Here is a 12,061-nt window from a genome sequence, read left to right on the forward strand (position 1 = left end):
TGCAACTATAATACCTACTCTAGAACCTAGAAATAGTCAAAGACAAAGAATAGAGAAACACTTACAATGATCAAATGTAAATGGGTGTTTAGAAGAAAATATAACACTGATAGAATTGTACAAACTTTTAAGGTTAGATTGGTTGCCAAAGGATTTAGTCAGAAGGAATGTATTGACTACTTTGACACCTATGCACCAGTTGCCAGAGCAACATCTATTAGAACACTTATAGCACAAGCAATCCATTTATCACTTATTTGTTCATCAAATAGATGTTAAAACTGCTTTCTTAAATGGTGATTTAAATGAAGAAGTCTATATGGAACAACCAGAGGGATTTGTTTTTCTTGGAAATGAGAAGAAAGTTTGTAAACTGATTAAATCATTGTATGGTTTAAAACAAGCACCCAAACAATGGCATGAGAAATTTGATTCTTGCATTCTAGCTTTTGGTTTTAAACACAATAGTGCTGATAAATGTATTACTTAAAGTTTACTGAAAATTATGGTGTAATTGTATGTCTTTATGTTGATGACATGCTTATTGTGGGTAATAATATGGTTGGGATAAATGAAACTAAAAAATACTTTTCCTCTGTCTTCATGATGAAAGATTTAGGAGAAGTAGATACCATCTTAGAAATAAAAGTTAAAAAGCATAGTAGGGGTTATGCATTAAGCCAATCACATTATATTGAGAGAATACTTGAGAAATTTAAGAATTTAGGATTTAAAAAATATAGCAAACCATATGATTCTAGTATAAAGGTAGTAGAAAATTCTGGTAGAGCAATTACACAACTTGATTATACTACTGTAGTAGGAAGTCTGATTTATGCCAAGCTTTGTTGTAGACCTATTATTGCATTTGTAGTAAGTAAACTTAGTCGGTTTACAAGTAATCCTTGTACAGAGCATTAGAAAGCAATTAGAAGAGTTATTGGATACCCTAAAAGAACCTTGGAATTTAGCTTATTTTATTATAATTATCCAATTGTACTAGAAGGGTACATTGATGCAAGTTGGATTACTGGTAATGGAGATAACAAGTCTACTTCTAGAAGGATTTTCGTCATTAGTGGGGGTGGCATCTCTTGGGCATTAAAGAGAAAAACTTGTATATCTCACTCGACCATGGAATCCAAATTCATAGCCTTGGCGTTTGCTGGAAAAGATGTTGAGTGGATTAGGAATTTATTATTAGATATAAAACTTTGGCTTAGTCCTATGCCTCCAATTTCCATTTACTATGATAGCAAGGCAACTCTGTCGAGAGCCTATAGTTGTACCTACAATGGTAAGCCCATATAAGTCCGAGACATGAATTTGTTAGGCAATTGATTCAAGATGGAGTCATCACTATAACTTATGTGAGGTCAAGTAAAAACTTGGATGATTTTCTTACCAAAGGTTTGCTTAGAGAATTGGTAAGAACGACAACTAAAGAGATAGGATTAAAACCTTTACTTGGTCACCTGTAATGGTAACCCAACATGAACTAAAAAAACATCAGTATTGGGTTTAATGGGTAACAACAAGTTACAACAATGTGACTGTTAGCATTGACATTGAGAAATTTTCCATCGCAACATAAACAGTGTTGTCCATTATGAAGAGATGTTGAGTTAAATTCTTAATAAAGTTTTGAAATGTGTCAAATAACGGAACACATAGTGGAACTTCACCTATGTGAACATAGAAGTAGTGCCGCTTCTCATGAGAGTTTGGGTTTGCTCTCGGGATTGTTCATGAAATTAGGAAAGAAGCACATTGCCATAACACATAACAATGCTAAGCATAACTTGAAACCCTTACAGAGACTAGACATTTTTGTGTGTATGGGTATCTCCGATCTGTCTTGAGAGTAATTGGTTTATTGTCTTACCACCAATAACTTTGGCTAAGCTCTAAGATATTTGTACTAATAATAAGTTTAAGTTGTGAAAAACCTTTCACATGAATAACTTTATTATAGTAGTTTGGACCGAAAGGGACCTATGTATATGATCAATCAAAGTGGGGGATTGTTGGATTTTAATCTCATTAGAGATAAAATTTAATCGGGTTTGATTGATCAATTACATGAAAAGCACACCTGCCCACATGTCTTGAAAAATAGCTTTTACTTCTTGTTAAAACTAGTTTTTAACCTATCTCACATTGGAAAATTACAAGACTTGTTTTGAGTTTTTAAATAGGAGTTTATTTACACTCCTTAGATATAAAGAGGAAAGTATGGCGGCTTGCTACTGCGCAATACACGCACCTACGAAGGGCGACTTGCTCGCACTTCACACACACCAACGAAAGGCGACTTTGACTTTTGGTGTGAGACTGACCGTTGATGTTTTCAATGGCCATGATTCGATCAGGTGTGATCAAGCGGCACAATTCAAAGTTAACAGTCATTCACTGTTAACTACCTTTTTAACAATCACAATGTTTGAAATTGTGATTGTTCAAAGAGCATTTTCTGAACCAGCACCTTTTTCTACTCCATAACTCTTCAAAAATTATTTAATGAGCGTGAATCAAGCATTTACACACAAGTTTTCGAAATCACTCCTGTCTCTCTCAGTTTGATCTATTGTTATCTAACATAAGTTTTCTTCGGAGACCCTTCAACTTTGCTAGTTGCAGACTCTCGCCCAAGGCTCTGTTGTATATTAGGAATGGATTTGCCTGTAACCCAACAACAAACTCAGTGGAGCTGAGTGGGGGAAAATAACGTTCTAAAGACAATGTCTTTAGACGCACCTTAGAGCTTCTCCACCAACCTTAGAGCTTCTCTTCCAAGTTTTAGTGACCCCATTTTTCCAATAGGAGGTGCACTTAAGTAGTTTGTTGTAAGCGTACATCTCTAATGAAGGGTAAAAGAAAGGACGGGGATGAAAAATACATACCATACCATAGAGATCATAGGGTGACGAGGAGGGGCATGTTTTTGAGTTCATGTGGGGGAAGCATTGTTGATGAATGACAACTAGCCTTGGAGCTAAAGCTCATCAATGAAATTGGTACCACCATTATAGAAAGGAGAAGCCAACGTAGTAGCTAACATAGATGATGTGGGCGGAGGAGAACCCATGACCATGTTGTTGATGCCATTTATTCCCGCCGAGTAAGAGGTAGAGGAGTTGGAACTAGGACTTACAAGGTCGGTCTTGGTTGGGGATATCTAAGAAGGCAGAAGCAGTCTAAGGCAACGATAGTGAGGGTGATGTTTGCATAAAGAGGGAATAAGCAAGGTTGAAGCTGTCACCATTTATCCACGAAGAAGGATCTTGTCTAAAATCGGAGGAGTTGGAGCTGCTGCAAAGAATGGAGATGGAGACAAAGGCATGGATGGTGCCGACAATATTTTAATAAAAATAAGGGTAAAATAGGTAATTAAAAAAAATACATTAAGTTGGATTTTCTATTTAAAAGGAGGTAATTGCATATTTTATAAAAAGTATAGGGGAGGATTTTGTTAAAGTGAAACTATAAGGGAGATTTTTATGATTATTAGAAAACTCAAGGGAGGTTTTTGTATTTTACCCTAGACGTGGTTCTCACCATTACAAACTCAAATTACTTACAAAGGCAACGAATGAAGTTTCACATACCAAAGGTAGAAGAAGATGAGAAGATAAAAAGTTGTTCTCCCATATATGATTAAAGGAAACTTACTATCCAGGCCAAATTTAAATACATGATGCCCATATTTAACACCATGTTTTGTTGGTAAAAGGGGTCACAAATTTTGGAGAAGCTCTAAGGCATATCTAAAGACAATGTCTTTAGAATGTTATTTCCCCCCAACTCAGTTTCACTGAGTTTGTTGTTGGGTTATAGGAAAATTCGTTCTCAGGATACAACAAAGCTTTAGGTGAGAAATTGCAACTAGCAAAATTAAAGAATCTCTGAACAAACCTTTCTGTGAGGCAATATCAAATTAGACTAAGAGAGATAGTGAGGACTGATAGGAAAACTTTTATGTAACTCAACTTGGTTTACAACCATTAAATAAAATCTAGAGAATCATCTCAAAGAGGGACGTGTTGGTTTGAAGGGTTTCTTTGTACAGTCATGATTTCAAACTTGGTGACTTTTCTCACTTAGTTAAGGTTAGTAACCATTAATATTTAAATTTTGTCATTTGATCACACCCAATCAAGTCATGACTATTAGATCAACTTAAAACGTCAACAGTCATATTTGATCATTCAAACCAAACACACCCTTATGTGCTGCTCATCTTGTGATTTTGAAATGTCGCAAATTCTATAATCTATGATTTGCAATTTTGTAAATTGCACATGTTGTGATTTTACAAATCATAAAGTCTATGAGTTGCAATTTTGCAAAATCACAATCTTTGCGATTTGTGATTTCACAAAACTTATAGTCTGCGATCTATGATTAAGATAAATAAATAGAAAAATAACCAAACCCATTTTTTGGTTTACTGACAGACTAAGTTTATTGATAGAATAACTTTTATTAGAAACTGGGGAAACTAATGCAAATACATTAGTTGGACATCGCACCACTTGTTATAAGTGACCTACTGTTAATTTAAACTAGTGAATAACCCCGTACTACATTATGGAATCAATACTTTTAATTTATATTTATTAATATTTTAAATAATTATTAAACTTTCAAAAAATATTTATTTTAAAAAATAGTTTTTCAATAATTATTAGAATATGGATAATTTTCTTTTGTTATGATACTTAGAGGGTGAATGATTAAGTGAGATTGCAAGAATGTAGGCACAAGTGGTTGTGGATAACCAGTTTTGCATTTTCTATATTTTTTTAGGAATGGATTGAAAATGGTAGTAGTGGGTTGTGGGCTTTAGTAGCAACTTCTCATAAAATGCCATGTGTCTAGCTTTCCAGAAAAATGAGAAGGCCATGTATCTAAATGGTAGGGAGCTTTAGCCAGGTAGTGGGTTATGGGTTTTAGTAGAAATTTCTCAGAAATTGCCATGTGTCTAGCTTTCTAGAAAATGAGAAGGCCACTTGTCTGAATGGTGGTAGTGGGCTCTAGGTTTTAAGAACAACTTCTCATAAAACGTCATGTGTCTAAATTTGAAAAAGCCACGTGTCTTTGTGGTCGGGCTGTAGCCTGAAATCCTTCCTTTAATATCTATTTATCTATATATATATATATATATATATATATATTAGATGAGTGACCATCATACGAGTATGTAGTAGTAGTGCAATGGGGTATTAACTTGAGTCTTTAGGACAATTGTTAATTTAAGTGACCTACTATTAATTTAATTCAAGTACATTGAGTCTTTAGCACAACTATTCCTTCAAATACAAACACCGCCCTCAAAATTCTCAATGTAGAAAGACCATTTGATAATACATGTTATGACCTTCCAGTGCATCTTGTTAGTACAACCTACATTGCAATAATACTCTTGTGATGCATCATGGCATCCTAGCCTCTTATGGTAGGATCATCATGGTCTCGTGAACGTGATTTCCTCCTATTGGAGGGAGATACAAAATTTCAAGAATCTCTCATCCTTCCCTTGCGCTCCTTTAATTTTGTTTTTTCCTTTTCCCACCTTTGAATGCATGAAAAGATTCCTTGTTTCACATTTATCGTGAAAGGAGTTGATTTTGAGTATATCTACAGATTTGCTCTCTCTATGGGTAGGCGCCCATAGGAGGAAAGCACTATAGATATTCCCATGCATGTGAGGGGATTGGGGATGCATTTTACATGCACGCGCCGAACCAAGCCGGGCCGGGTCGGGTGGCGTCGTGTATACGGATTAAACTTTTTGACTTTTAAATTTCAAATTTATTTTTTAAAACATTTTCTTGTCTGTTTGTGTCTCTTCGAACAGGTGCATTGTTCCAAATATGCCTCTGTTTGAAAGGACACTTCTGTATCCGTTTGGGTGACTGAGAACACTCTATAAAAGGAGTGTTGGTCGACCCAAAAACACACACCAGTGCACAGTATTCTCTGTCAATCTTTCTTCTCTAAGCATCCATCTGAGCATTATTCTTTGTGGTTCGCAGAGGCCTGGTAAGCGAATGCATGCCTACCAGTGGCCTGTGGGCTGTTTTATCTTGGTGACTAATTTGCAATCACCTGGCTGCATGGTAGGGGGTAAATGCGGTTTTAAGGAGAGTAACCAAGTGGCACGACTCAACCCTCCTCTCTGCAAGTTCTCGGTTTCACAATGCTACAACACTACAGATTCACAAGTTCTCAGTTTGGAAAACAATTACCGATAAGTTTCATCTGTCTTCTTTACTATTTTCAACACCTCATTTCTAATTGCAACCCTAGAACTTCTCCCATATGCATGGCTCATATTTTTGTTCCATGACCTTGTTCCCTGAGCGTGCCCCAATGACATTCTTTAACCTTGCCCGACAATTGAATTCAGAACAACAATTAATGGATTAATTGGATATTATTGTAGTGGTATCTTCTGGTTAAGAAAATTAAATTCATGGATTCTAAGAGGTTTTAAAACGCGGAGGTGGACTTCAGCCTACAAATCGGCTGGATATTGTGGTGGTAATTTAATTCTAGATATTGTAATAGAACCAAATTGATGTGCTCTTTCTCTGTTTTTGCACTTCTGCCAGATACCATTTTGCCAAAACAAAAAGCTTGCGGGATTGATTATAGTTCCTCTCAAACCATTGAACCGAATTGTGGTAGAATTCAAGTTATAAAAGTAATATAAAAGAGGGACTTTATCTCCATACCTTCGAGTTACATGAAAGCGGAGGTGGTTTATTGGTTAAAACTAAAAAATTAGACTACTCACCAACCTCTTTCTAGGCCAACATCCAAGACCTTACGCCCCTTACATAGAGATGAAACACCCTTTACACGAGTCCGGATCCGCTGATCACAACACATTGCTGGCCACGCTCATCCAGCCATACATATGGAATGTACATTGGTTGTGTTGTTGTCACCGATATTATAGACGTGCAGCTGGACGAGTGTGGCCAGTAATGTGTTGTGGTTAGTAGATCTGAACTCCCTTTACACCTATCTCTCAATGTAGGTCTGTCAACGGGTTGGGCCATGTAGAATCAGCCCTGAATCAATTATTCATCGGAACAAAATCATAGACTCAGAATCGTCCCAATTAATAATAACTTAAATTTTAAATTTTGATAACATAATCTTAAAAAAAATTATAGAAAAGTACTAAATTATTTATAATTTTAGAAATTAAACATTTTTAATTAATATTGTCTTAATTATTATTTATCAAATTTACCATTTCAAAGTTAAAATATGATAAAATTATAAGAAAATCAAAAAAATATTATATATTTAATAAAATAACCTATTCTAGGTCTGAATTAGTTTTGCACACACAAGAACCTAAATCAATATATATATATGTATATATATAGATCCATTTTCTTGTAGTGATTTTTGTGATTGAATTTGGTTGATAGACATTTTTAAATGCCCTAAATTTGATGGAAAAATCATATTTTTGATTAGAGGCATGGATTAAAAGATTGGTTCAGATCAAGATTTTGGCTTATGGCTCACTAATTAATGTGAAAGATAAAAATGAAATCTTACTTGTTTTGGATGGAAATTCAAGAATTTAAGGACAAGTAGGTTATTTTGAGGATTTTGGACTTAACGAAAGATAATGAGAGGTGCATGGTTTCTTGGGCTATAACTTCTTGTGTGATTTAATCATAAATGTCAAATGGGAGTCATGGTTGATTGGACGATTAAACAAGAGAATTTTGAGTTAAAATTTTGTGTGTGGACATGGACTGTGATGAGGAGTCAAGTGAATGGTTAAAATCTGAAAAAGAATTTATTGATCTTGGTTGTCTAATTCTATTCATCCAAGGCCATTAGAAACAAAGTCTTAGAATTTTTATGATTTATTGTTGTAGATTCATGGTGGGATTTTGGGGTTTAATCGTATATTAATATCCTTAAGGAAATTGATGTGTCAGATTTGATTTCATGGAATTAAGGTTTGAACATTGTGTTGATCGAGACCATTGGACGTGTAACTAACTTATAGTTTCCTTTGTCTAACGATCATGTTTGATTTAAAGCCTATGTTGTCCCAGATGTTAAGGATCAACTATAAAGTTGAACATGTACAGATACAAATTAAAATTAAGGCTCAGCTTGGGAAGAGTGCAAATACTGTTAGACAGTTTTGTATGCCCTTAGCTTCAATTTGATTTGATGTACTTTTGTTATTTAGTGGAAATAAATAAAGTGCATGTTTGATTCATGTTGTTTGGTTTAATTCTGTGTAAAACCCTAAAACTGGACATTTATAGAGACTCGTGTTAGTTTTAAATGTTCACAGCCGTTGGATAAGTCTGGGGAGATTTATCCTGCCAAGGCTGATACTGGTGTGCCACCAAATGTTGGGATGGCTTGTCTCAACCATCAGGGTAAGACCCGATGCACATGCAGTATGGGATTACTTGAATCCTTGAACCGGACCAGATTTCCAGTATTGCCCTGGACCTTGGAGATAGATGGGCAAAACTGGAAAGTTACACCTGACCCCTAGACTCGATTATGACATTTCACTAGGTGTTGGATCAGGCTGCCTTTGATATGCCATTCAGTGAAATCCTTAGCGGGGATCAAAACCTGGGTATGTTGGGGCAGTTTGAGAATTCATCTAAGTGGGTGATAATAGTGACAGAATCAGCCACTTTGTTGGACAAAGGGTAATGATCGGGAATGCACTCTCTCTGATGGAAACCAAACTGCCGGCAGTTGATTTCAATCGTTGGAATTTTGTTTTGCAAAATTAATATATTTATATATATATGTACGGTTTCGAATTGTTTGCAAATGGTTTTAATTCCTGGGATCCATATGAGAGGAGAGTGCGGCACTATTCCTTGCAGCCGAGGGAGAGGTCCTCTCTTGTCAGGCAGTGCTTGATCATTAAGGGCTGCGAGGTTAAGTGTAAGACCATTGAGGATAATACCTGATGGGATAATCTTGCACCTGCCCACAGTCCCTGGGTTTTTATAAGATGGCTTGGCCCAGGGACCACTTAATGTAAGTGTTGGGCCCATAGGGTCCATATGATGGACTCAAGGGGTTCATTGAGTTTTTCAGTAAATTCGGTTGGGCCTTGTTTTAGAGGCTGGGCCGAACCCATGTGGCTGGTGTGTAGATCAATGCTTGGGTCCCACGCCATACAAAGAAGCCCAACTGGGCAGCAGATTGGAAAGTAATTAGACACTGAACACTTAATGGGCCAAAAGCCCATTTCGAGGTGGGCTGATATGATCACCCATCAATGGGGCGAATTTGAGATTAAAGTTAGTAAAAGGATTGGGCCTTTAGCCTTATCCACTCTTAGAGACCAAATACAAATTAGATTTGAATCTGGTAACCTCCTGATAAGATCAGGAGTAAGCTAACTCTATCTGTAGAAAGGATTAAGATTATCCCCTATCCAAATACTGATTTGGATTGGGATAACTCCTAAAAAGAAGGTTTCTTAATCAAGAAGAAAGGAGGAGATTTCGAACCACCTTGAAGAGATATAGGATATCTCCTGCGAATTGAGATTAGATCTCATACTCTCCAGAAAAACAGAAAAATCAGTTCAGCCTTTTTCGTTTTTGAGATCTCCTCCTGCCGCCGCCATCTGCCATTGCAAGATTAGATCTTTGCAGAAAAGAAAGTCAAGAAACCTGTTCTTGACATCAGTCTTGGAAGAAAGACTGAAAAAGATTCAGTGTTTAGTACTTCCAGAGGATTCTTGTGAAGGATCCAGTGTGTAGGACGCACCCTGCTAGTTCAGTTCCATTCACGGCTGTGTCATCTTCAGCAGGAACGGATCTTGGAGCATTCTTTGGGCGTGAACACCAACTTTGGGAGATACTGCTTCTCCGGATTAGGTATATTCCTCCCATTTATCTTTTGGTACAGATCTTGTTTGATTATGGTTCAAGTAGGATCCTTGAATATTGTATTCTAAATTTAGGGAATATGATTCCTAATTGGGAGAAGGTAGGAAATTTTTGAAATTCGCCCACCCATTCCGCAACCTTTATGGCATCCATTAGATGGATCCTACCATTCTTTCAGTGGTATCAGAGCCATAGGTTCGAATCTTGAACCAAAAGAAAATCAGATCTGACCCTGCGCAGATGGATAGAAGGTGTTCTTTCTGGATTTGCGCAGATTGTTTTCTGTTTTTTTCAATAAACAGTTTCTTGTTAAGGGCGATTGATCTGAAATTAATTTTATTAAATCCAAAATTTATTTAGAATTGTTCTTTATTTATTTTGATTTAATGGACTGTTCGAACCTGGAGATCACAGTGCAGATTTGGCGCAGATAGTCTGCGCACCCTTTTTCTTTCTATTTATTTATATTCGGTTTGTAAATAATTTTTTTTTATTTTTAGACTGAATGTATAGGATTTGATCAAGAATGTAATTAATAGAAATATGATTTCTGTTATTTTTCTTGATTAAAGAAGAAGGAAGAAGAAGGCGGCACTGGAGATTTGCAGTTGGAGAAATCGCTTTCTGCGATTTGCAGTTTGTGAAACTGCAACCCTTGTGATTAACCTCTGTTTTGCAGGTGGTGCGAACAGTCCATAGTTTGATTTGTGATTGTTTGAAATCAAAATTATTAATTTCAGATCTTTCATGAATTAATTCTTGAATTGAAAATCAGTTTTGGATCCTCTTGGACTAGATTGGACCAAAACTGTTTGGACCGAATCTGGGGTTCGATACGGACTGTTTTTCAGTCTGTATTTCTCACACTTGCTGTTCCAAATCTGATGTTCAATTACAAGGATTAATTCGGCTCACCTGTAAAGCCCAGTTTTAAAGGGTTAAAACTGCAAAAGGCCCATTACTATGAGATAAGCTGTATGGGCCGAACTGCTATCTGCGATTCAGCCCATACACCTAGTAGTCATTAATTGTTAATGACTTAGTTTTTAAATGGGCTATTCGATGGGCTTTACAGCAGTTAATTGATTGGATCCATTCCTCCTTTACATGTGATGTTTGGATGTTTGATGTGCTGCGACCATGGGCCATAAGTACTTGGCCCATGAAGACTCGTTAGTGGCTCTTGCGCACACCATGGCTGAATGCACATCATTGCCATGGTGTCCTTCAAGGTCATTGGATGACCCCTCTTTGTTTGGTGGGCCCCCACAACCCTGAAAAGGGATGCGTACAGAACCCCTAGCCGATTAAGGCCCACCAGAAATCTGACTTTATGAAAGTCAGTGGGAGCCACTCTGGATTGACCTAAATTAAAACTAGGGCGTTTTTGTTCCCTCCAGCAAATATGAATGCATGTGATAGGGAGACCCATATGATGGACTCTCTAAAGGCCTTCCGTCATTAGCACAATGATGGGTCCTTCAGTAATGAGGAAACGCACCATAAAATTGGGCTATCCATTTGCTGTTGGATCTATTAGAGTGTTTCATAAGATGATAGGGGCGTCATAGACCGATGTGGGAGGGGCTTCACCAGAAAATGGGAACTCTCTCACGGTACCTTGGCCTAACCTGAATATGATGGGTAAGCACTCACTGGATAGAAAGGTTTACCTGAAAACGGCTCTGAACCTTGTCTGACAGAGGCCAAAGGGAAACTCATTTGATGAGTGGATATGATCCGTCACAGAAAGGTGGTGAGGTTATGCAGCTGAAACAGTTGGCTTCACGCACCCCAAGTGATTTCCCACATTTTCAGAGACATTTCGTCGTCTCCATCACAGAGAAAGGAGGGAAATCTTAGAGATGAACAAATGGGAATGGAACATAGATTAAAATCCATATCTATGTAGGTAACATGAATCAAACTAAGGTTGTGGACTAATGATTTTGCTATTTTATCAGAAAATGGCAAACGGTCAATTTGCAAAGCTTCTAGATGATAACAAGCTTAAGGGCCCAAACTATGCCGACTGGTACAGAAATCTTATGCTGGTCCTAACTTCCGAGAAGTTAGACAAGGTAGTGAAATATCCTGCACCGGAACGTCCAGGTGATAGGGCTTCTGAGGCCCGTAGAATG

This window comes from Nelumbo lutea, chromosome 2 (genome assembly GCF_056320005.1).
Source record: "Nelumbo lutea isolate HS-2025 chromosome 2, American lotus-T2T, whole genome shotgun sequence".
Taxonomy (NCBI): domain Eukaryota; kingdom Viridiplantae; phylum Streptophyta; class Magnoliopsida; order Proteales; family Nelumbonaceae; genus Nelumbo; species Nelumbo lutea.